We start from the raw sequence: 24,586 nt of genomic DNA, 5'->3' as shown, positions 1-24,586 counted from the left end.
TCATACTTTTATATAGATCTTGGTGACTCTGACAGCTTCTGGTATGTTTTGAGCTGGAGTTGTGGTACAATGCATGACACCTTTTGTATGTACTTTCGTCAACAATATACGCTTTCGTGGTGCATTTATGTAATGGTTTCATAGGTACTATTGTAAACACGTAAAGAAAATGAGTTTACCGCCACAACGAGCAGTCGACCAAACACTTGTTGGTTTCAATATGAAACAAATGATCAAAATGTCCAAGTCAATCTAATTTTTGCCAACTTAGGAGTTATATCTCATCTTCGATAATTAAAGGAATTATTTGCCTAAACAGTAAAGGTTTTTACAAGAACAGAAAACAAAAAAAATTTATAAAACTAGTATAAGAGCATTTGTAAAATCCGGTTTGTCCTAAGTTTTTTTTTATTAGGCCATATGGGATTACCCAGAGGGACTAAACCACCCACGCGATCATTTTCCGCAGTAGCATAAACCGCCCTCAACTGCTGTCCTAGAGGAAAACTTGGACCAATCCGAAGGCATGATCGGTAAAAAACTTAGTTTAAAACTAAAAATTAACGAAAAATACAAATATTACGCTAAAACAATTAAAAAGGGAGAAAATATAAAAATATACAAAAAGTTGTAAAAAGTACAATTTTTTTAAAAATATTTTTTTTATATTATTTATTTATTAAAACTAGTAATTTTACATTAATTAAACTAATTTAACTAAATATATAAATTAAATAAAAAGAAACTTAAAACTAATTATAATAATAATAAGTAATTAGGGTTAATAATAATAATAATTAATAATTACCCCGTATTTAATGCCTGATTAGGGTTTCTGTCGGCGTGTCAGAGTGTCTCCGCGAGTCGCGGTATTCGAAGCTGCAAACTCCGCGAGTCGCGGGGTTCCAATTTTCAGATGACAGGTTGATTAAAATTCGACGCGTTTTTTTTAATAAAAACAAAATATTTAAATAAAACTTATATTTTTATAAAATAAAAATAAAGAAACTTTACAAAACTTAAATATTTAACAAATTCTTAAAAATATTTATATTTTTGTTTTTCTTTTTATGTTTTCGAATAATTAAAAACGTATTTTTACAAAAGTGAATTTTAATAAAAGTAAACTAAAAATAATTTTTTTTTTTTTAAATTGAGCGTTACGCTTCCGGCTTTTAAGCTAGATTGTCCCCGGCAGCGGCGCCAAAAATACTTGATGTTAAAGCTAAGGGGTATAAAATACTATTAAATTTTATAAGGAAATACTATTAAATAAGATACAATTTTACACAAGATATTTATTTATTTATAGAATTGATATACTTAAACCTTGCTACAACACTTATAGGCAGTGTACCTAATCGTACAGTAGTGTAGTTTTTAGTAAGTCCGGTTCATTCCACAGGGAAAATCTTTAAACAAAGCTTAACGCTATATTAGTTTACTTTTATAAAAATACAAATATATATATAAGTAATATTATTATTATAAAGGGGGGTTTTTACCGTTTAATGATCGGTTTGTCGAAACTTTAGTCGCAGTTAAAACAAAATGTAAAATATTAAATAAATAAAAGACTTAATTTAAAGCATAAAGTAAATAACGATAATGAAATTGCGAATAATAAAAGTGCGATAAAATAAACTTGCGATAATTAAAAAGTACGATAATTAAAAGTGCAATTAAATACAATAACAATAAAAATGCGATAATTAGAAGTGCAATTAAATATAAAATTAAAGGAAATTAAATATAAAATAAAATAATTATGCTTATTTAAACTTCCGTAATCATGATGTTTGACGTGTTGATTTTAGTTTTATGCCCATGGGTTAATTGTCCTTTGTCCTGGATTATTTAATATGTCCGTCTGGTTTTTGTCCATAACAGTCCATCAGTCATAAATATAAAGTGCGAGTGTCCTCGTCAAATTATCCTTATACCCGAAGTTAATATTCCAACTAATTTGGGGACTTAAACTGTAACAAGATTTTAATACTTTGTTTAATAATTACACCAGGATGTCGACTGAGTGTAACCCAAGGTTTTAATACTTTGTTAACAATTATTCCAAGTGTCCTTGTACATAATTTCACCCCTGTTTTAATAATTCTAGTGGCTATTAATCCATTCCCGTGTCCGGTTAAATGAACGATTATTCGTACATATAAATATCACGCCCATCGTGTCCGATCGAGTGTATATGGTTATTTATAGGGACGTCCAATTGTAAATCTTTATATTAAAATTAACAAACTATCATTTAGTTAAACAAATATAAAGCCCATTAATAGCCCATAGTCTAATTTCCACAAGTGTCGTTCTTTTGTCCAAACCCCAATTATGGTACAAAGCCCAATTACCCAATTTTAGTAATTAGCCCAACATTATGATTACTTCGTTTTAAATAAGCATAATAATAACTTAGCTACGATACATTAAATTAAAAAGGTTGAACATAACTTACAATGATTAAAAATAGCGTAGCGTTACACGGACAGAATTTCGACTTACACCCTTACAACATTCGCTAACATACCCTTATTATTAGGATTAAAATTAAAATATAAATTATAAATATAAATATTACGTATATAGATAGAGAGATTGATATATATTGGATATATAAAATGATCAGAATTCGTTTGCTTTTATAGGGAATTGAGTTCAGGGGGTCTCCGCGACTCGCGGCTTTTTCTGCCTTCAAACTCCGCGAGTCGCGGAGTTTGAAATTCCAGCTCTCCAACTTTGGAGTCTTTCTTACCGACGGATTTTTATTATTTATATAATATATAAATAATTATAAGAATTATTTAAATATTATATTATATTTATGTGCATAGTTGACTTGTAATTTTTAGTCCGTTGCGTCGAGCGTTGAGAGTTGACACTGGTCCCGGTTCCGTATTTTCGAACGTCCTTGCGTACAATTTAATATCTTGTACTTTGCGTTTTGAATCTTGTACTCTTGTAATTTCGAGACGTTTCTTATCAATAATTGGAACCTCTTTGATTGTATTTTGTACTTTTGAGCTTTTTGGTCGTTTGCGTCTTCAATTCGTCGAATCTGTCTTTTGTCTTCACCTTTTATTATTTAAACGAATATCACTTGTAAATAGAACAATTGCAACTAAAAGCTTGTCTTTCTTGAGGAATAATGCTATGAAATATATGTTCGTTTTTAGCATTATCAAATATTCCCACACTTGAGCGTTGCTTGTCCTCAAGCAATATAGTCTTGAAATACTAGAATCACTTCTTTATTCTTCACACTTTGTACATCAGTGATTTCTTTACGGCGGTATAAACAATGGTAGTAACGATATGGTTTACAGTCCCACATGACTATAAAAATTTAGATTCATTAAGAAAATTGGATCTTTATGAAAACATTTGATCTTTTGAAAATTAAATCTAGTTTTTACCCTAGATAAGTTTTCCGGAATAACCCTTCACCGGTGTTTGCAAATTATTTTTGTGGGTTTGGTGGGTTTCAGATTTGAAAATTTTAGCTCAAAACTTATGGTTTTGTGTCACCCACTTGCTAACCTTGTATTTGGAAAGCAACACGTCCAGTTTACTTGTCCCGTATATTACCTTTTGGTAAACTACCGTCCGGTTGTAAAGGAAAGCGTTGAACAAGCAACTGTTAAGGCAATGTCCCCTGACATGCTTTTAATTATGGTCTATAACGTGTCGGACGCAATTACTATCCTTGGTAGGAGCAATAGTAAAGCTCACCCTTATGATTTTTCGGTCTGGCACAAGGTCCTGTCTTCGACCATGCTATGCAACCACCGTTCTTACGGTTGACACCCGATTTGGTTCAGGTGACCTAATGAATTCCAGGTGAATTCCTAGGATTTTACGTTCAATGGTAATGAACGCATTGAAAATAGGTTTTCAGAAAACAAACCGGTTTATAATTTGATCAAAATATTTTCTCGTTCAAGCTCGAGTTTAGATATCATTGAATTCCATGAGTTTGAATTCTCAATCTTTAAGGTCAATCTCTAGGATTGAGTAATATCATGCTTAAAAGCTGATTTTTAATCTTTAAGCTGATTATCCTTTCTGGGGATCTGATTTATTAGTCTTATCAAGCTAATTTGCACGGTGCCCCCCCATTGTACGAGATAAATCCTTCTCATGGTTAGGATAAATCTGACCACTTGGCGACCCTGTTTTATGCTGAGGTCCGTGGATTTCCTGCTGATTTTAGTAATGACTTTTCTAGATTTTTCGTCAACCTACAGCTGGTCTGGACGACAACTTCCTGACCTAAATCAAGAAGCGCGTTTCTTTTTCGGAAGACTTTACTTCCTTTTAATGATGGAATTGATTCATCGTGAAGATCCATCTCTTCTTTTCTTTCATCGGGTAAAACAGTTTAGTTTAGTCCAAAGCAAAAGTATTTTCAGTTATTTGTTACAGATATATGTGACATATGTTTAAGATAACTTGGTAATTTTTCCCACACTTGGCTTTTATTTTCCTTTTTATTGTCCTCTATTCCATTTTAAATGAATTCTAACATTTTGGTTTGTTTCTCAATTTATGTCCTTTCCAAGGTAACAATAATTTCGGTGTTAACACCTAGTTTTATCGTTCATAAATATGTATAAACATGATTTTGAGTTCATTTAACTGAAAATTTTGAAAAATTTTACTAGAATTGGGTAGTCAGTACATAAGACTAGGGCTGTTCTTTATTATCAGAGAGCACTAGATTCTAATACAACTACTACTTTACTAGTATTTCTAATGGTAACCAAGTGTATAAAGTAAAAATTTTAAAATCCGAAAGAATTTAACCCCTTCCCACACTTAAGATCTTGCAATGCCCCATTTGCAAGAAATCAGTAACAATTTAAATTATTGAGGGTGATTTGTGTGAAAATGATTAAATTTTACCAAAGTTTCCAAACATATTTGTGTTTGCTTGCTGAATAATAAATGGTGCATATCATTTGTTCATTCCGTCTTGTTGTTATTTCACATATATTTTGCATCTTGTCGTGAAAATTAGTTGCTTTTGCTGAACTTAATGCCAGTCTTTGAAAATGCGTTGTTTTACCCTGTTGTGTACATAAGATAAACTGCAAACATATATACATATTTTTGAAGTTTGGTATATTACCCCACATTCAAAAATTATTAAAATCTAATAATAAAATTTAGAAAATAATAAAACTATTACAAATCCAACATAAGTATTAAATGTATCAACATTACAAATAATAAAAAAAAAAAACTAAGTAGACTAGGGATGATACTGATACCAGAAGGGGTTCCATGCATAACCATATGTGCTATAAAATGCTTTGGCTGGGTTATACGTAGGATACGGTGGTTGGATCTCTATAGACCAGGGAGGGAATATGGGCGATGGAGTAGGAATATAGTTTCTACCTATATGTTGGCAATAAGCTATGATTTGGTTTTGATGAACTTGCCAATCTTTAAATGCTCTATGTCTAGCATTTTCATACTCTTGTGAAGCTATAAACCTTTGCATTTCTGCCATTTCATTTCCCCCTCCTACATTACCTTGCTGTTGGTTTCTCTCAACCTGTGGATGTCTACCATTATATCGTACTGCGGCATTATTTCGCCTCTTCAAAACCTTCGCACCATGGTATACATTTAAACCTATTGTATCTCGGGGTTCTGGTTCTTCGATTAGTAATCCCCCCGACTTATATCCACACCGAGATATTCAGCAATCTAAGTAATAAATATACCACCTCCTATTATGCTATGCGGTCTCATCCCCCTAACCATAGCTGATAAATAATAACCCACACAATAAGGTATACTTACAGCGCTTTGTGGGTCTCGAATACACATATGGTAAAACAAATCCTGTTCATTTACCTTTTCCTTATTCTTACCTCTTTGTGTAATCGAATTAGCTAAAAACCTATGAATTACTCTTAACTCTGCTCTATCTATATCCAAATAAGAGTAATTTCCCCCTTTGAATCGGTGATGGCTAGTCATTTGACTCCATACACCATGCGTATCAAAATTTGCGTCTATCTTCCTACCGTTCAATATCAACCCTCTACAATCGGCAGATGCTAACTCCTCAGGCGTATATATACGTAAAGCCTGAGCCATGTCTAGTAAAGACATGTGGCGCATCGAACCTCCTAACAAAAATCTAATAAAAGATCGATCGGTTAAACTAGCTACCCGATCATTTAATTCTATACTACACAATAATTCTTCACACCATACTTTATATACAGGTCTACGCATGTTGAATAACCGTACCCAATCGTTAAAAGTAGAATTACCATACCTCTGTGCAAGTAATTCCCTAATTGGCCGGCCAATTCTACAGCTTCTAATGGTCCCCATTCTATGACCCTAGGTACTTCAACAGCTTTAGAATGAAGAGTATGCAAACCCCTTTGGTATTTTGGATAATCTATCCAAAGTCTGTCAAATCTCAGGTTCGGGTGCAAATCTTCCAAGTGCATATCATAAAATGTCATGACTGGATGAGGTATATCTTGTTTGTAGTAGTTATCCACCTCCTGTTATTCCGTATTCTCAGCAGGAGCATTGCGAGCTTGGGATGAAGATTCACCCCTTTCAGTCTGCAAAACACATCAAACACAATTTTTGTGCATCCAAATATGCATTAGTGTCAGCAAAATCATCAATCAAAATAATTACAATGACATGTTTAATTTATATCAAACTTAAGCTCATTTTCATATTTTCATCAAATCTACACTTTTTCAAATAAGCATATACGAAAATGTTCATCAAGTTCATAAGCATTCAACTCAAATAACATGTCAAAATAATCATTACTAGCAATTAAACAAGTTTCAAATGGCATTATCTCTCAAAAATCAAGTTCATGAATTTTAGACTTGAAAAAGTCCACTTTAATTCTCAAAATCATGCTTAGGCTCAAAGTTTGGATCATTTAACTACCTAAACATCTTACACTACTTAATTTAGCAACAATTCATGACAAAAATCGGCCATAACCTGTTTATATCAAAAAGCCCCAAATTGCTCAAGAACACAAACCCTAGATTACTCAAAGTTTGAAGTTTAAGGCTCCTAATCATGTTAAATAGCATCAATCTAGGTTATACAAGCATAATACATAAGCAATTTAAGCATAATTACACTAAAAAGCATCAAAATCGAATTGGGTATAAAATTGCTCAAGAACACTAATTTTCGGATTAAATGGTGTTTAGGTGTAGAAATTTACCATTTTTCTTGAGTAATTCCTTGATAGCATCCTTCTCAACATGATTTTAGTAAAAGATTTGATGATTAACGGTCAAAAATTGCGAATTTGGTGTGTATTTTTCGGGTTTTTTCGGGTTATTTTCGCAGTTTTTGTGGTGTTAGGATGTTCAACTGATCAGTTTTGGCATTTTATTTTTTTCTGTATTTTGGTCCCTCCGCGAGTCGCGGTGTTTGACCCTTCAAACTCCGCGAGTCGCGGAGTTTGTATTTTATTTTTTATTTTTTTTTATTATTTTTTTTATATATATCTTATACTAATTAAAACAATTAAGTAATTAATTTTAAAATTTTGTTTCCCTTGTTATTTAGGGCGAGGTCGTTTCGAATCGATGTCCTAGTCCGTCCTTCCACAAAATTTTAAAATTTGTCTTTTTGTAGCGATTGTTTTAAAAGCTAAGATTTTTAGGTTTTTTTTTAATGTTTTTGGCATACTTTAATTCAATAAGATTAAAAATAATGATAATAAAAGTTCTCGTCCCTCCCTCGGGTAAAGTAATTTCGGTTCAATGACCTAGTCTTCAACTTACGACGAATTTTAAAAATCATATTTTTAACTTAATGAGATAAAGTAAATTTTTGTTTTTAAATTCACACCAAACTTAAAATAAAAATACATAAAATTCAAAATTAATATTAAAAATTCACACCAAACTTAAAATTTGAAATGCATAAAATTAAAAATTCTTATTTTAAAAATTAAAAATTCACACCAAACTTAATTTAAAAATTCATATTATAAAATCACACCAAACTTATATTATATTTTTCAAATATTTACAATTTTAAATATATTGTTTTTACAAAGTTTACAATATTAATTTAAGATTTATATATTAATTTTTAAAAAAAAATGGTAAAAATAAAATTAAAAATCTTTTTGGCTTTTTATCCCACTTTAATCAATCAAATATTATCAAAAATATGCGCCCCTCTTTTCGGTAAAGTAATTTCGGTTCCATGACCTAATTTAACTCATGACGAATTTTTGAAATATTTTGGGTTAATTGATTAAAGATAATTATACCTTTAGAATAAATGTTAAATTTCGCAGTGATGTAATAAATTTTTGTATTATATCAATAATTTCGGTCGCCAAACCTAATTTTAATTAATATCAATTTAATACTTTATAGCGAACAAATTAGCGTTTATTATCAAAAGGTTAAAAATAAAAATAAAAATAAAAAACTGTATCGACTTACCTGTGAGATAGTATTCTTAGTTATACGATCTATCCCATTCATAAGATAGTCGGTTTAATTGGTTTTCCATGGCTACATATGCATAACCTCGAGCATTCAGTGTTTTTTCTTCTAAACATATGAACGGTCCGTCTCTGCATAAAGTAACAAATTCGGTATTTGAATATGTTTGATTATTTGAACATTTACCTCCATGTGACCATTTTCCGCATTTGTGACATCTTTCAAGGTGTCGTGCTCTTCTTTTCGCTGCGGATTTTGATTTTCCTTTACCAAATTGTAACTTATTATCTTCGCATCTGGATTCTTTTCTTACTCCGTCCAATCTTTCTCTGATTACTGATACTATTTCACTCGGAAGTGTGTCATTATTACGTTTAGTGATCAAAGCGTGTAGCATTAGACCATGGTTTAGTTCACAGGCAGTCTTCATTTCCTAAAAAAATAAAAATTCAGAATGGGGGGAGAAGACTAGTTCTTTAGGGTCTGCTAGGGAAAGACCATTCGGGTTCCATTTTCGAGAACTACACGAAAACAGACAATCTAACTCTAACAGAAATACATAAAATCCTTTAAAGACTTGATTCTCCCCACACTTAGTTAGCTGTGGTATCGAAATTGTGATTAGCTTCGTTGTCGATTTCCATTGGACTATCTATGTAATTTCCATTGGACTATCTATGTAATGTTTAACTCTGTGACCATTAACTTTAAATTCAATTCCATTTGAATTTATTAATTCTACTGTTCCGTATGGGAAAACTCTTTTGACTATGAATGGTCCAGACCATCTTGATTTCAATTTTTCAGGAAATAGATTGAATCGTGAATTGAAAAGAAGAACTCTGTCTCCTTCTTTAAATTCTTTTAAACTTCTGATTCTTTTATCATGCCATTTCTTCGTTCTTTCTTTATAGATTAACGAATTTTCTTATGCTTCATGTCTTAATTCTTCTAATTCGTTTAGTTGACTTAATCGTAGACGTCCAGCTTCATGTAAATCAAGATTACATGTCTTCAAAGCCCAAAATGCTTTGTGTTTAATTTCTACTGGAAGATGACATGCTTTTCCATAAACAAGTCTAAAAGGTGTGGTTCCAATTGGAGTTTTGTAGGCTGTTCTAAAAGCCCAGAGTGCATCCTCCAATTTAATGAACCATTCCTTCGGATTTGATCCTACGGTTTTCTCTAGAATACGTTTTAAAGCTCGGTTGGTATTTTCAACTTGTCCACTTGTTTGCGGATGATATGCGGTGGAGATTTTATGAGTTACTCCATATCTTTTAAGAACTTTCTCAAGTTGATTATTACATAAATGAGTACCCCGATCACTTATTAAAGCTTTCGGTGTTCCAAACCTTGCAAAAAGACGTTTTAAAAAGTTGACTACAACTCGTGCATCATTAGTTGGGAGAGCTTGTGCTTCCGCCCATTTAGATACATAATCAATGGCTACGAGAATATAGAGATTATTATGAGATTTTGGAAATGGACCCATAAAGTCAATACCCCAAATGTCAAATACTTCGCATACTTGAATGACATTTTGTGGCATTTCATCACGTTGACTTATTTTTCCGACCCTTTGACATGCATCACAGGATTTGCAAAGAATGTGTGCGTCTTTGTAAATTGTAGGCCAATAGAATCAAGCATCGTAAACTTTTCTTGCTGTTAGTTGAGGCCCATAATACCCTCCTATTGGTCCTGTGTGACAATGGTTTAAGATTTTACTAGCTTCATTTCCAAATACACATCGGCGTATTATTCCATCGGGACAACTTTTAAACAGATGTGGATCTTCCCAAAAATAGTGTTTTATATCACTGAAGAATTTCTTTCGTTTTTGGTACGATAATCCTTTTTCAAGGAATCTACATACTAAGTAGTTTGCATAGTCTGCAAACCATGGGATTTCATTATAATCTATCTTCAATAGATATTCATCAGGAAAGTTGTCTTGTATGGCCGATTCATTTAGAACTTCTAATTCGGGATTTTCAAGACGAGAAAGATGATCAGCGGCGAGATTTTCTGCTCCTCTTTTATCTCGGATTTCAATATCAAACTCTTGTAAGAGTAAGATCCAACGGATTAAACTTGGTTTAGCATCTTGTTTCGAAAATAGGTATCTAAGAGCAGAATGGTCGGTATAGACCACCGTTTTTGCTAGAACGAGATATGAACGAAATTTGTCAAAAGCAAAGACAATAGCAAGGAGTTCTTTTTCAGTAGTTGTATAATTTGTTTGTGCTCCTTGTAACGTCTTACTAGCATAATATATAGGTTGAAATCGTTTTTCAATCCTTTGTCCTAAAACGGCTCCCATTGCAAACTCACTTGCATCGCACATTAATTCAAACGGTAGATTCCAATTTGGTGTTATCATGATTGGCGCATTAGTGAGTTTCTCTTTAAGAATATTAAAAGATTTGATACATTCATCTGAAAAGATGAATGGAGCATCCTTTTCTATGAGTTTATTCATAGGAGTGGCAATTTTAGAAAAATCTTTTATGAAACGTCGGTAAAAACCGGCATGCCCTAGAAAACTCCTAACTCCTCTAACATTGGTGGGATGTGCAAGTTTAGCAATTACAACTACTTTAGCTCTATCCACTTCAATTCCTTCTTTTGAAATTTTATGACCAAGAACGATGCCTTCTTTAACCATAAAATGGCATTTCTCCCAATTAAGAACTAGATTTGATTGTTCGCATCTAATAAGCATTCGTTCCAGATTAACTAGACATGATTCAAATGTATCACCGAAGACTGAAAAGTCATCCATGAAAACTTCCATGCATTCTTCTATCATGTCGTGAAAAATCGCCATCATACACCTTTGAAAGGTTGCAGGGGCGTTGCAAAGTCCAAATGGCATGCGTTTGTAAGCAAAAGTACCATAAGGGCACGTGAACGTGGTTTTCTCTTGATCTTCGGGTGCTATTGGAAGTTGAAAATATCCGGAAAATCCATCTAGAAAACAATAGTAACTATTTTCGGCTAATCTTTCCAACATTTGATCAATGAAAGGTAAGGGAAAGTGATCTTTTCTGGTGGCGTCATTTAATTTTCTATAATCAATACACACACTCCATCCTGTTACAGTCCTAATAGGAATAAGCTCATTTTTTTCATTTGTAATGACAGTCATGCCACCCTTCTTAGGCACGCATTGAACTGGGCTTACCCATGGACTATCAGAAATTGGATATATTAAACCTGCGTCTAGCAGTTTAATAATCTCTTTCTTAACTACATCTTGCATATTAGGATTTAGTCTTCGTTGGCGTTACACATACGTTTTATGACCTTCTTCCATAAGGATTTTATGTGTGCAATACGAAGGACTTATTCCTTTAATATCATGAATTTTCCATGCAATGGCTGGTTTATGAGCTTTCAACACAGAAATGAGTTGTGATTTCTCATTTTCAGTAAGAGAAGACGATATTATTACAGGTAATTCAGATTCACCATGTAAATAAGCGTATTCCAAATGGTTTGGAAGTGGCTTTAACTCTAATTTCGGTGGTTCTTCTATCGATGATTTATATCGATATCTGTCTTCTTCTTTTAGCATTTGAATTTCTTCTGTTGTTGGTTCATATCCATTAGCCATAAGTGTAGCTAACATTTCAGCTTCATCAATTTGTTCAGTTCCTTCTCCTAAAGAACATTCTCCTGTTCCTTGTAATTCTGGAAATTCTTCTAACAATTCTGCACGTGCATCTATAGTTTGAATATAATAACATGTATCATCTGCAGATTGTGGTTGTTGCATTGCTCTATCAACTGAAAAGGTAACACTCTCGTCCTCTATACTTAGGGTCAATTTCTTACCGAACACGTCTATCATTGCTTTAGCAGTGTTTAAGAATGGTCTTCCTAATATGAGAGGAACTTGAGAATCTTCTTTCATGTCCAGAACAACAAAATCTACTGGAAATACTAAAGTACCAACTTTAACTAGCATGTTCTCCATTATCCCTCTAGGATATTTTATTGATCGATCGGCTAGTTGTATGCTTATTCTGGTTGGTTTCAATTCTCCAAGGTCTAGTTTAGCGTATAGTGAATACGGCATTAGATTTATACTAGCACCTAAGTCTGCTAATGCTTCTATTGAACTAAGACTACCCAGAAAACATGGAATTGTGAAACTTCCTGGATCAGATAATTTTTCTGGTATCTTATTCAACAGCACTGCTGAACAATTAGCATTCATAGTAACAGCCGAGAGTTCTTCCATTTTCTTTCTATTTGAGATTAGATCTTTCAAGAATTTAGCATATCTAGGCATTCCTGAAATCACATCAATGAAAGGAAGATTTACATTTATCTGTTTAAACATATCCAAGAATTTGGATTGCTCGGCTTCAAGTTTCTCTTTCTTCATTTTACTCGGGTAAGGAAGTGGTGGTTGGTATGGTTTAACATAAGGTTTAGCCTTAACTGTGTTATCTTCATTAACCTTTTCAACTACCGGTTCTTTTTCCTTATCTTGTTCAGGTTGTGGTTCTTGTGGAGTAGGAATAGCTTCATCAGAAGTTACAGGTATTTCAGGTGGTTTAAGTGTTGTACCACTTCTTGTGGTAATGGCTTTAGCTGTTTCATTCCGGGGGTTAGCATTTGTATCACTAGGTAAACTTCCCGGTTTTCTTTCACCTATTAACCTTGCTAGGTTACTTACTTCTTGTTCCAAGTTTTGAATAGAAGCTTGTTGATTTTTAAATGCTTGAGCATTTTGTTCATTAGTTTGTTTTTGAGATGTGAAAAACTGCATTTGAGTTTCAACTAGCTTCGTCATCATATCTTCTAAATTCGGCTTTTTATCATCGGTTTGTTGTGGTGGTTTGTTTTGAAAATTAGGTCTTTGCTTATTGTAATTATTGTTGGACACTTGTTGATTGCTAGGACCTTGTTGGTTGTTGTATGGAACATTTCTGTTATAATTCTGGTTTTGATTATAGATTGGTCTTGGCGGTTGATAATTATTCTGATAATTATTTCCAGGCCTTTGGTTTATGTATGAAATATTCTCTCTTTGTTCCATTGTTAATTCAATACTGAGACAATCTTTTGTCAAATGTGGTCCTCCACACTGCTCACAACTAATTCGTATTGAGTGAATATCCTTAGTCATCTTTTCCATTCGTCTCTCGACAACATCTATCTTTGCGGAAATGGAATCTAAGTCATGGCTACAATCGGCTCTAGCTACTTTAGATGATCTAACGATATCTTTTTCTTGATGCCACTCATGTGAGTGGGAAGCAGTGTTATCAATAATTTTGTAAGCATCAGTTTCGGTTTTCTTCATAATAGAACCACCAGCTGCTATATCTATGTCTTTCCTTGTAGTGATGTCGCATCCTTGGTAGAATATTTGTACTATTTGACAGGTGTCTAAACCATGTTGCGGACATCCTCTTAATAACTTTCCAAATCTTGTCCACGCCTCATATAGAGTTTCATTCAGTTTCTGTGTGAACGTAACAATTTCTCCTTGAAGTCTTACGGCTTTAGATGCCGGAAAGAATTGTTTAAGAAATTTTTCAACTAAAACGTCCCATGTATCAATCGCCCCTTCAGGTAACGATTCCAACCAATCTTTGGCTTCTCCCTTTAAAGTCCAGGGAAATAACATGAGATATATCTGTTCATCCTCCACTTCTCGGATTTTAAATAGAGTGCAGATCCTATTAAAGGTACGAAGATGTTCATTTGGATCTTCCTTCGGCGCACCACTAAATTGGCATTGATTAGTCACCATGTGTATAATTTGTCCTTTGATTTCATAATCTGGCGCATTAATGTCTGGATGAGTAATTGCGTGACCTTGGCCAGTGCGTTTAGCTCTCATTCGGTCTTCCATACTTAAAGGTTCCAAATTCTCCATAATTGAATTTGTTGAATCGGAATCACTAGAGGATTCTGATTTAATGGTTCGTTCCTCAACAATCTCTGTTTGAATGATTGGTGGTTCCGGAGGAAAATTTAATGGTTCAGGATCTATGAATCGTCCCTGAATATTCTCCGGATTCTCAATTGTGAGGTCGGGTTCAAAAAAAAGATTATCGAAAATTTGAACTAGAGTACTTGGTCGACTGGATGACGATTCTAAAGAAAAATCAACGGCGGTAATATTTGCTAAATATCTTGATCTAGTTACAGGTGGTGAACGTACAAAAGGTGGTGAACGTCTTGCTCGGTGCATTCACTGAATATCCTATTAGTTTTTAAAAAGAAAGAAAAATTATATAAGTTATCCAATTAATAGACTTTTCTGATTTTGCCCACGTTTCGAATAGCCAAAAGATGCAGCAGAGGGGCAGGATTCGTTTGGTCTCAATATAACTGAGGACTGTTTGGCTCCAATAACCCGGTCCACGTACAAATCCAACTACTACTACGAACCAGAAAATTTTGATGTCTATCAATTTAACCACTTAAAATAAATTTTCGTAATTTTAAGAAATTTAGATAAGAAGTAGAATAAAAATCTATGTCCTAAAACTAGAATGACGAGAAATAAGAAAGAAAAAGAGCGTGTCGGAAAAAGAGCGAAAAATAAAAATAAGAAAGAAAAATAGTGACTTATAGAACTTAAAAACACTCGACTAACCCAACCTTATTACTATCACTAACTTAAAATTATAATCGCAAATTGAGATTACTAATTGGAATGATAATTGATACATAGGTAAAAGGCGTCTAAAAATATTAAAGCTTACAAGTAAAACTATATCCCAAATGGAAATAACTTAAAAAGGTACTAAAACTTAAAAAGGTGTCGCAAAATTCTAAAGTACCTAAATCTTAGTCTAAAGAAAAAGCACTTAGGGAATTTTACGGCAAAGTCTAAAAATCTAGAAGTAAAAAATAACTATGGCAATAACTTAGTTTAAAACTAAAAATTAACGAAAAATACAAATATTACGCTAAAACAATTAAAAAGGGAGAAAATATAAAAATATACAAAAAGTTGTAAAAAGTACAATTTTTATAAAAATATTATTTTTATATTATTTATTTATTAAAACTAGTAATTTTACATTAATTAAACTAATTTAACTAAATATATAAATTAAATAAAAAGAAACTTAAAACTAATTATAATAATAATAAGTAATTAGGGTTAATAATAATAATAATTAATAATTACCCCGTATTTAATGCCTGATTAGGGTTTCTGTCGGTGTGTCAGAGTGTCTCCGCGAGTCGCGGTATTCGAAGCTGCAAACTCCGCGAGTCACGGGGTTCCAATTTTCAGATGACAGGTTGATTAAAATTCGACGCGTTTTTTTTAATAAAAACAAAATATTTAAATAAAACTTATATTTTTATAAAATAAAAATAAAGAAACTTTACAAAACTTAAATATTTAACAAATTCTTAAAAATATTTATATTTTTGTTTTTCTTTTTATGTTTTCGAATAATTAAAAACGTATTTTTAAAAAAGTGAATTTTAATAAAAGTAAACTAAAAATAAATTATTTTTTTTTTTTTAAATTGAGCGTTACGCTTCCGGCTTTTAAGCTAGATTGTCCCCGGCAGCGACGCCAAAAATACTTGATGTTAAAGCTAAGGGTATAAAATACTGTTAAATTTTATAAGGAAATACTATTAAATACGATACAATTTTACACAAGATATTTATTTATTTATAGAATGGATATACTTAAACCTTGCTACAACACTTATAGGCAGTGTACCTAATCGTACAGTAGTGTAGTTTTTAGTAAGTCCGGTTCGTTCCACAAGGAAAATCTTTAAACAAAGCTTAACGCTATATTAGTTTACTTTTATAAAAATACAAATATATATATAAGTAATATTATTATTACAAAGGGGGGTTTTTACCGTTTAATGACCGGTTTGTCGATTTTAAAACTTTAGTCGCAGTTAAAACAAAATGTAAAATATTAAATAAATAAAAGACTTAATTTAAAGCATAAAGTAAATAACGATAATGAAATTGCGAATAATAAAAGTGTGATAAAATAAACTTGCGATAATTAAAAAGTACGATAATTAAAAGTGCAATTAAATACAATAACAATAAAAATGCGATAATTAAAAGTGCAATTAAATATAAAATTAAAGGAAATTAAATATGAAATAAAATAATTATGCTTATTTAAACTTCCGTAATCATGATGTTTGACGTGTTGATTTTAGTTTTATGCCCATGGGTTAATTGTCCTTTGTCCTGGATTATTTAATATGTTCGTCTGGTTTTTGTCCATAACAGTCCATCAGTCATAAATATAAATTGCGAGTGTCCTCGTCAAATTATCCTTATACCCGAAGTTAAATATTCCAACTAATTTGGGGAATTAAACTGTAACAAGATTTTAATACTTTGTTTAATAATTACACCAGGATGTCGACTGAGTGTAACCCAAGGTTTTAATACTTTGTTAACAATTATTCCAAGTGTCCTTGTACATAATTTCACCCCTGTTTTAATAATTCTAGTGGCTATTAATCCATTCTCGCGTCCGGTTAAATGAACGATTATTCGTACATATAAATATCCCGCCCATCGTGTCCGATCGAGTGTATATGGTTATTTATACGGACGTCCAATTGTAAATCTTTATATTAAAATTAACAAACTATCATTTAGTTAAACAAATATAAAGCCCATTAATATCCCATAGTCTAATTTCCACAAGTGTCATTCTTTTGTCCAACCCCCAATTATGGTACAAAGCCCAATTACCTAATTTTAGTAATTAGCCCAACATCATGATTACTTCGTTTTAAATAAGCATAATAATAACTTAGCTACGAGACATTAAATTAAAAAGGTTGAACATAACTTACAATGATTAAAAATAGCGTAGCGTTACACGGACAGAATTTCGACTTACACCCTTACAACATTCGCTAACATACCCTTATTATTAGGATTAAAATTAAAGTTAAAATTAAAATATAAATTATAAATATAAATATTACGTATATAGATAGAGAGATTGATATATATTGGATATATAAAATGATCAGAATTCGTTTGCTTTTATAGGGAATTGAGTTCAGGAGGTCTCCGCGACTCGCGGCTTTTTCTGCCTTCAAACTCCGCGAGTCGCGGAGTTTGAAATTCCATCTCTCCAACTTTGGAGTCTTTCTTGCCGACGGATTTTTATTATTTATATAATATATAAATAATTATAAGAATTATTTAAATATTATATTATATTTATGTGCATAGTTGGCTTGTAATTTTTAGTCCGTTGCGTCGAGCGTTGAGAGTTGACTCTGGTCCCGGTTCCGGATTTTCGAACGTCCTTGCGTATAATTTAATATCTTGTACTTTGCGTTTTGAATCTTGTACTCTTGTAATTTCGAGACGTTTCTTATCAATAATTGGAACCTCTTTGATTGTATTTTGTACTTTTGAGCTTTTTGGTCGTTTGCGTCTTCAATTCGTCGAATCTGTCTTTTGTCTTCACCTTTTATTATTTAAACGAATATCACTTGTAAATAGAACAATTGCAACTAAAAGCTTGTCTTTCTTGAGGAATAATGCTATGAAATATATGTTCGTTTTTAGCATTATCAAATATTCCCACACTTGAGCGTTGCTTGTCCTCAAGCAATATAGTCTTGAAATACTAGAATCACTTCTTTATTCTTCACACCTTGTACATCAGTGATTTCTTTACGGCGGTATAAACAATGGTAGTAACGATATGGTTTACAGTCCCACATGACTATAAAAATTTAGATCCATTAAGGAAATTGGATCTTTATGAAAACATTTGATCTTTTGAAAATTAAATCTAGTTTTTACCCTAGATAAGTTTTCCGGAATAACCCTTCACCGGTGTTTGCAAATTATTTTTGTGGGTTTGGTGGGTTTCAGATTTGAAAATTTTAGCTCAAAACTTATGGTTTTGTGTCACCCACTTGCTAACCTTGTATTTGAAAAGCAACACGTCCAGTTTACTTGTCCCGTATATTACCTTTTGGTAAACTACCGTCCGGTTGTAAAGGAAAGCGTTGAACAAGCAACTTGATGTTAAAGCTAAGGTATACGAAATAGTATTATTTTTAGTGCAAAAATACTATTAAATATGCTACAATTTTACACAAGATATTTATTTATTTATAGAATGGATATACTTAAACCTTGCTACAACACTTATAGGCAGTGTACCTAATCGTACAGTAGTGTAGTTTTTAGTAAGTCCGGTTCGTTCCACAGGGAAATCTTTAAACAAAGCTCAACGCTATATTAGTTTACTTTTATAAAAATACAAATATATATAAATAATATTATTATTATAAAGGGGGGTTTTTACCGTTTAATGACCGGTTTGTCGATTTTAAAACTTTAGTCGCAGTTAAAACCTAATGTAAAATATTAAATAAATAAAAGACTTAATTTAAAGCGTAAAGTAAATAACGATAATGAAATTGTGAATAATAAAAGTGCGATAAAATAAACTTGCGATAATTAAAAAGTACGATAATTAAAAGTGCGATTAAATAACAATAAATAAAAGTGCGATAATTAGAAGTGCAATTAAATATAAAATAAAGGAAATTAAATATGAAATAAAAGAATTATGCTTATTTAAACTTCCGTAATCATGATGTTTGACGTGTTGATTTTAGTTTTATGCCCATGGGTTAATTGTCCTTTGTCCTGGATTATTTAATCTGTCCGTCTGGTTTTTGTCCATAACAGTCCATCAGTCATAAATATAAAGTGCGAGTGTCCTCGTCAAATTATTATTATACCCGAAGTTAAATATTCCAACTAATTGGGGATTCGAATTGTAACAAGGTTTTAATACTTTGTTTAATGAATACACCAGGTTATCAACTGCGTGTAAACCAAGGTTTTACTACTTTGTTAACAATTACACCAATTACCCTTGAATGTAATTTCACCCCTGTTTTAATTATTCTAGTGGCTATTAATCCATTCCCGTGTCCGGTTAAATGAACGATTATTCGTACATATAAATACCCCGCCCATCGTGTCCGATCGAGTGTATATGGTAATTTATAGGGACGCCCAATTGTAAATCTTTATATTAACATTAACAAACTATCATTTAGTTAAACAAATATAAAGCCCATTAATAGCCCATAGTCTAATTTCCACAAGTGTCGTTCTTTTGTCCAAACCCCAATTATGGTACAAAGCCCAATTACTCAATTTTAGTAATTAGCCCAACATCATGATTACTTCATTTTAAATAAGCATAATAATAACTTAGCTACGAGACATTAATGTAAAAAGGTTGAACATAACTTACAATGATTAAAAATAGCGTAGCGTTACACGGACAGAATTTCGACTTACACCCTTACAACATTCGCTAACATACCCTTATTATTAGAATTATAATTAAAATTAAAATTAAAATATAAATTATATATATATATTTTACGTATATATGAGAGAAGAGAGATTGATGGATATATTTTTGTGTAAGTAAAAACGGATCACGAAGTCGCTTTAAATAGAAGGTGGCCTGGAAAAGGTACTCATGCGAGTCGCATGAGTTTGGGCATTAGGCCATGCGACTCGCATGGCCGTGATTTCCAGCTCAGGATCATTTGTTTTCTAGCTTGCCGACATAATAAATAAATAATATAAATATATAAATAATTTTAATAATTATTTATATATTATATTATATTTATATGCATAGTTGAGTAGATATTTTTGGTCCGTTACGTCGGGCGTTTCTTCTAGGCTCAGGTCCCGGTTCCGGATTTTCGGACGTCTTCGCGTATTATTTTAAATCGCGTACTTTGCGTCTTGTAACTTGTACTCTTGTCATTTTGAGACGTTCCTCATCAATATTTTGAACCTTTTTAGTTGTATCTTGTACTTTTTAGCTCTTTGGACCTTTTTGTCTTCAATTTGTCGAATCTGCCTTTTGTCTTCACTTTTTAATATTTAAACGAATATTGCTTGTAAATCGAACAATACCAACTAAAATCTTGTCTTTCTTGGGGAATAATGCTATAAAATATGTGTTCATTTTTGGCATTATCACAACTGTTAAGGCAATGTCCCCTGACATGCTTTTAATTATGGTCTATAACGTGTCGGACGCAATTACTATCCTTGGTAGGAGCAATAGTAAAGCTCACCCTTATGATTTTTCGGTCTGGCACAAGGTCCTGTCTTCGACCATGCTATGCAACCACCGTTATTACGGTTGACACCCGATTTGGTTCAGGTGACCTAATGAATTCCAGGTGAATTCCTAGGATTTTACGTTCAATGGTAATGAACGCATTGAAAATAGGTTTTCAGAAAACAAAACGGTTTATAATTTGATCAAAATATTTTCTCGTTCAAGCTTGAGTTTAGATATCATTGAATTCCATGAGTTTGAATTCTCAATCTTTAAGGTCAATCTCTAGGATTGAGTAATATCATGCTTAAAAGCTGATTTTTAATCTTTAAGGAGATTATCCTTTCTGGGGATCTGATTTATTAGTCTTATCAAGCTAATTTGCACGGTGCCCCCCATTGTACGAGATAAATCCTTCTCATGGTTAGGATAAATCTGACCACTTGGCGACCCTGTTTTATGCTGAGGTCCGTCGATTTCCTGCTGATTTTAGTGATGACTTTTCTAGATTTTTCGTCAACCTACAGCTGGTCTGGACGACAACTTCCTGACCTAAATCAAGAAGCGCGTTTCTTTTTCGAAAGACTTTACTTCCTTTTAATGATGGAATTGATTCATCGTGTAGATCCATCTCTTCTTTTCTTTCATCGGGTAAAACAGTTTAGTTTAGTCCAAAGCAAAAGTATTTTCAGTTATTTCTTACAGATATATGTGATATATGTTTAAGATAACTTGGTAATTTTTCCCACACTTGGCTTTTATTTTCCTTTTTATTGTCCTCTATTCCATTTTAAATGAATTCTAACATTTTGATTTGTTTCTCAATTTATGTCCTTTCCAAGGTAACAATAATTTCGGTGTTAACACCTAGTTTTATCGTTCATAAATATGTATAAACATGATTTTGAGTTCATTTAATTGAAAATTTTGAAAAATTTTACTAGAATTGGGTAGTCAGTATATAAGACTAGGGCTGTTCTTTATTATCAGAGAGCACTAGATTCTAATACAACTACTACTTTACTAGTATTTCTAATGGTAACCAAGTGTATAAAGTAAAAATTTTAAAATCCGAAAGAATTTAACCCCTTCCCACACTTAAGATCTTGCAATGCCCTCATTTGCAAGAAATCAGTAACAATTTAAATTATTGAGGGTGATTTGTGTGAAAATGATTAAATTTTACCAAAGTTTCCAAACATATTTGTGTTTGCTTGCTGAATGATAAATGGTGCATATCATTTGTTCATTCCGTCTTGTTGTTATTTCACATATATTTTGCATCTTGTCGTCAAAATTAGTTGCTTTTGCTGAACTTAATGTCAGTCTTTGAAAATGCGTTGTTTTACCCTGTTGTGTACATAAGATAAACTGCAAACATATATACATATTTTTGAAGTTTGGTATATTACCCCACATTCAAAAATTATTAAAATCTAATAATAAAATTTAGAAAATAATAAAACTATTACAAATCCAACATAAGTATTAAATGTATCAACATTACAAATAATAAAAAAAAAACTAAGTAGACTAGGGATGATACTGATACCAGAAGGGGTTCCATGCATAACTATATGTGCTATAAAATGCTTCGGCTGGGTTATACGTAGGATACGGTGGTTGGATCTCTATAGACCAGGGAGGGAATATGGGCGATGGAGTAGGAATATAGTTTCTACCTATATGTTGGCAATAAGCTATGATTTGGTTTTGATGAACTTGCCAATCTTCAAATGCTCTATGTCTAGCATTTTCATACTCTTGTGAAGCTATAAACCTTTGCATTTCTGCCATTTCATTTCCCCCTCCTACATTACCTTGCTGTTGGTTTCTCTCAACATGTGGATGTCTACCATTATATCGTACTGCGGCGTTATTTCGCCTCTTCAAAACCTTCGCACCATGGTATACATTTAAACCTATTGTATCTCGGGGTTCTGGTTCTTCGATTAGTAATCCCCCCCCCCCCGACTTATATCCACACCGAGATATTCAGCAATCAAAGTAATAAATATACCACCTCCTATTATGCTATGCGGTCTCATCCCCCTAACCATAGCTGATAAATAATAACCCACACAATAAGGTATACTTACAGCGCTTTGTGGATCTCGAATACACATATGGTAAAACAAATCCTGTTCATTTACCTTTTCCTTATTCTTACCTCTTTGTGTAATCGAATTAGCTAAAAACCTATGAATTACTCTTAACTCTGCTCTATCTATATCCAAATAAGAGTAATTTCCCCCTTTGAATCGGTGATGGCTAGTCATTTGACTCCATACACCATGCGTATCAAAATTTTCGTCTATCTTCCTACCGTTCAATATCAACCCTCTACAATCGGCAGATGCTAACTCCTCAGGCGTATATATACGTAAAGCCTGAGCCATGTCTAGTAAAGACATGTGGCGCATCGAACCTCCTAACAAAAATCTAATAAACGATCGATCGGTTAAACTAGCTACCCGATCATTTAATTCTATACTACACAACAATTCTTCACACCATACTTTATATATAGGTCTACGCATGTTGAATAACCGTACCCAATCGTTAAAAGTAGAATTACCATACCTCTGTGCAAGTAATTCCCTAATTGGCCCGGCCAATTCTACAGCTTCTAATGGTCCCCATTCTATGACCCTAGGTACTTCAACAGCTTTAGAATGAAGAGTATACAAACCCCTTTGGTATTTTGGATAATCTATCCAAAGTCTGTCAAATCTCAGGTTCGGGTGCAAATCTTCCAAGTGCATATCAGAAAATGTCATGACTGGATGAGGTATATCTTGTTTGTAGTAGTTATCCACCTCCTGTTATTCCGTATTCTCAGCAGGAGCATTGCGAGCTTGGGATGAAGATTCACCCCTTTCAGTCTGCAAAACACATCAAACACAATTTTTGTGCATCCAAATATGCATTAGTGTCAGCAAAATCATCAATCAAAATAATTACAATGACATGTTTAATTTATATCAAACTTAAGCTCATTTTCATATTTTCATCAAATCTACACTTTTTCAAATAAGCATATACGAAAATGTTCATCAAGTTCATAAGCATTCAACTCAAATAACATGTCAAAATAATCATTACTAGCAATTAAACAAGTTTTAAATGGCATTATCTCTCAAAAATCAAGTTCATGAATTTTAGACTTGAAAAAGTCCACTTTAATTCTCAAAATCATGCTTAGGCTCAAAGTTTGGATCATTTAACTACCTAAACATGTTACACTACTTAATTTAGCAACAATTCATGACAAAAATCGGCCATAACCTGTTTATATCAAAAAGCCCCAAATTGCTCAAGAACACAAACCCTAGATTACTCAAAATTTGAAGTTTAAGTCTCCTAATCATGTTAAATAGTATCAATCTAGGTTATACAAGAATAATACATAAGCAATTTAAGCATAATTACACTAAAAAGCATCAAAATCGAATTGGGTATAAAATTGCTCAAGAACACTAATTTTCGGATTAAATGGTGTTTAGGTGTAGAAATTTACCGTTTTTCTTGAGTAATTCCTTGAAAGCATCCTTCTCAACATGATTTTAGTTAAAGATTTGATGATTAACGGTCAAAAATTGCGAATTTGGTGTGTATTTTTCGGGTTTTTCGGGTTATTTTCGTAGTTTTTGTGGTGTTAGGATGTTCAACTGATCAGTTTTGGCATTTTATTTTTTTTCTGTATTTTGGTCCCTCCGCAAGTCGCGGTGTTTGACCCTTCAAACTCCGCGAGTCGCGGAGATTGTATTTTATTTTTTTTTTATTTTTTTTATATATATCTTATACTAATTAAAACAATTAAGTAATTAATTTTAAAATTTTGTTTCCATTGTTATTTAGGGCGAGGTCGTTTCGGATCGATGTCCTAGTCCGTCCTTCCACAAAATTTTAAAATTTGTCTTTTTGTAGCGATTGTTTTAAATGCTAAGATTTTTAGGTTTTTTTTTTTTTTAATGTT

Source organism: Rutidosis leptorrhynchoides, chromosome 1 (genome assembly GCF_046630445.1).
Source record: "Rutidosis leptorrhynchoides isolate AG116_Rl617_1_P2 chromosome 1, CSIRO_AGI_Rlap_v1, whole genome shotgun sequence".
NCBI lineage: Eukaryota > Viridiplantae > Streptophyta > Magnoliopsida > Asterales > Asteraceae > Rutidosis > Rutidosis leptorrhynchoides.
The sequence above is the reverse complement of the archived record's forward strand: the minus strand, read 5'-3'. Positions refer to the sequence as shown.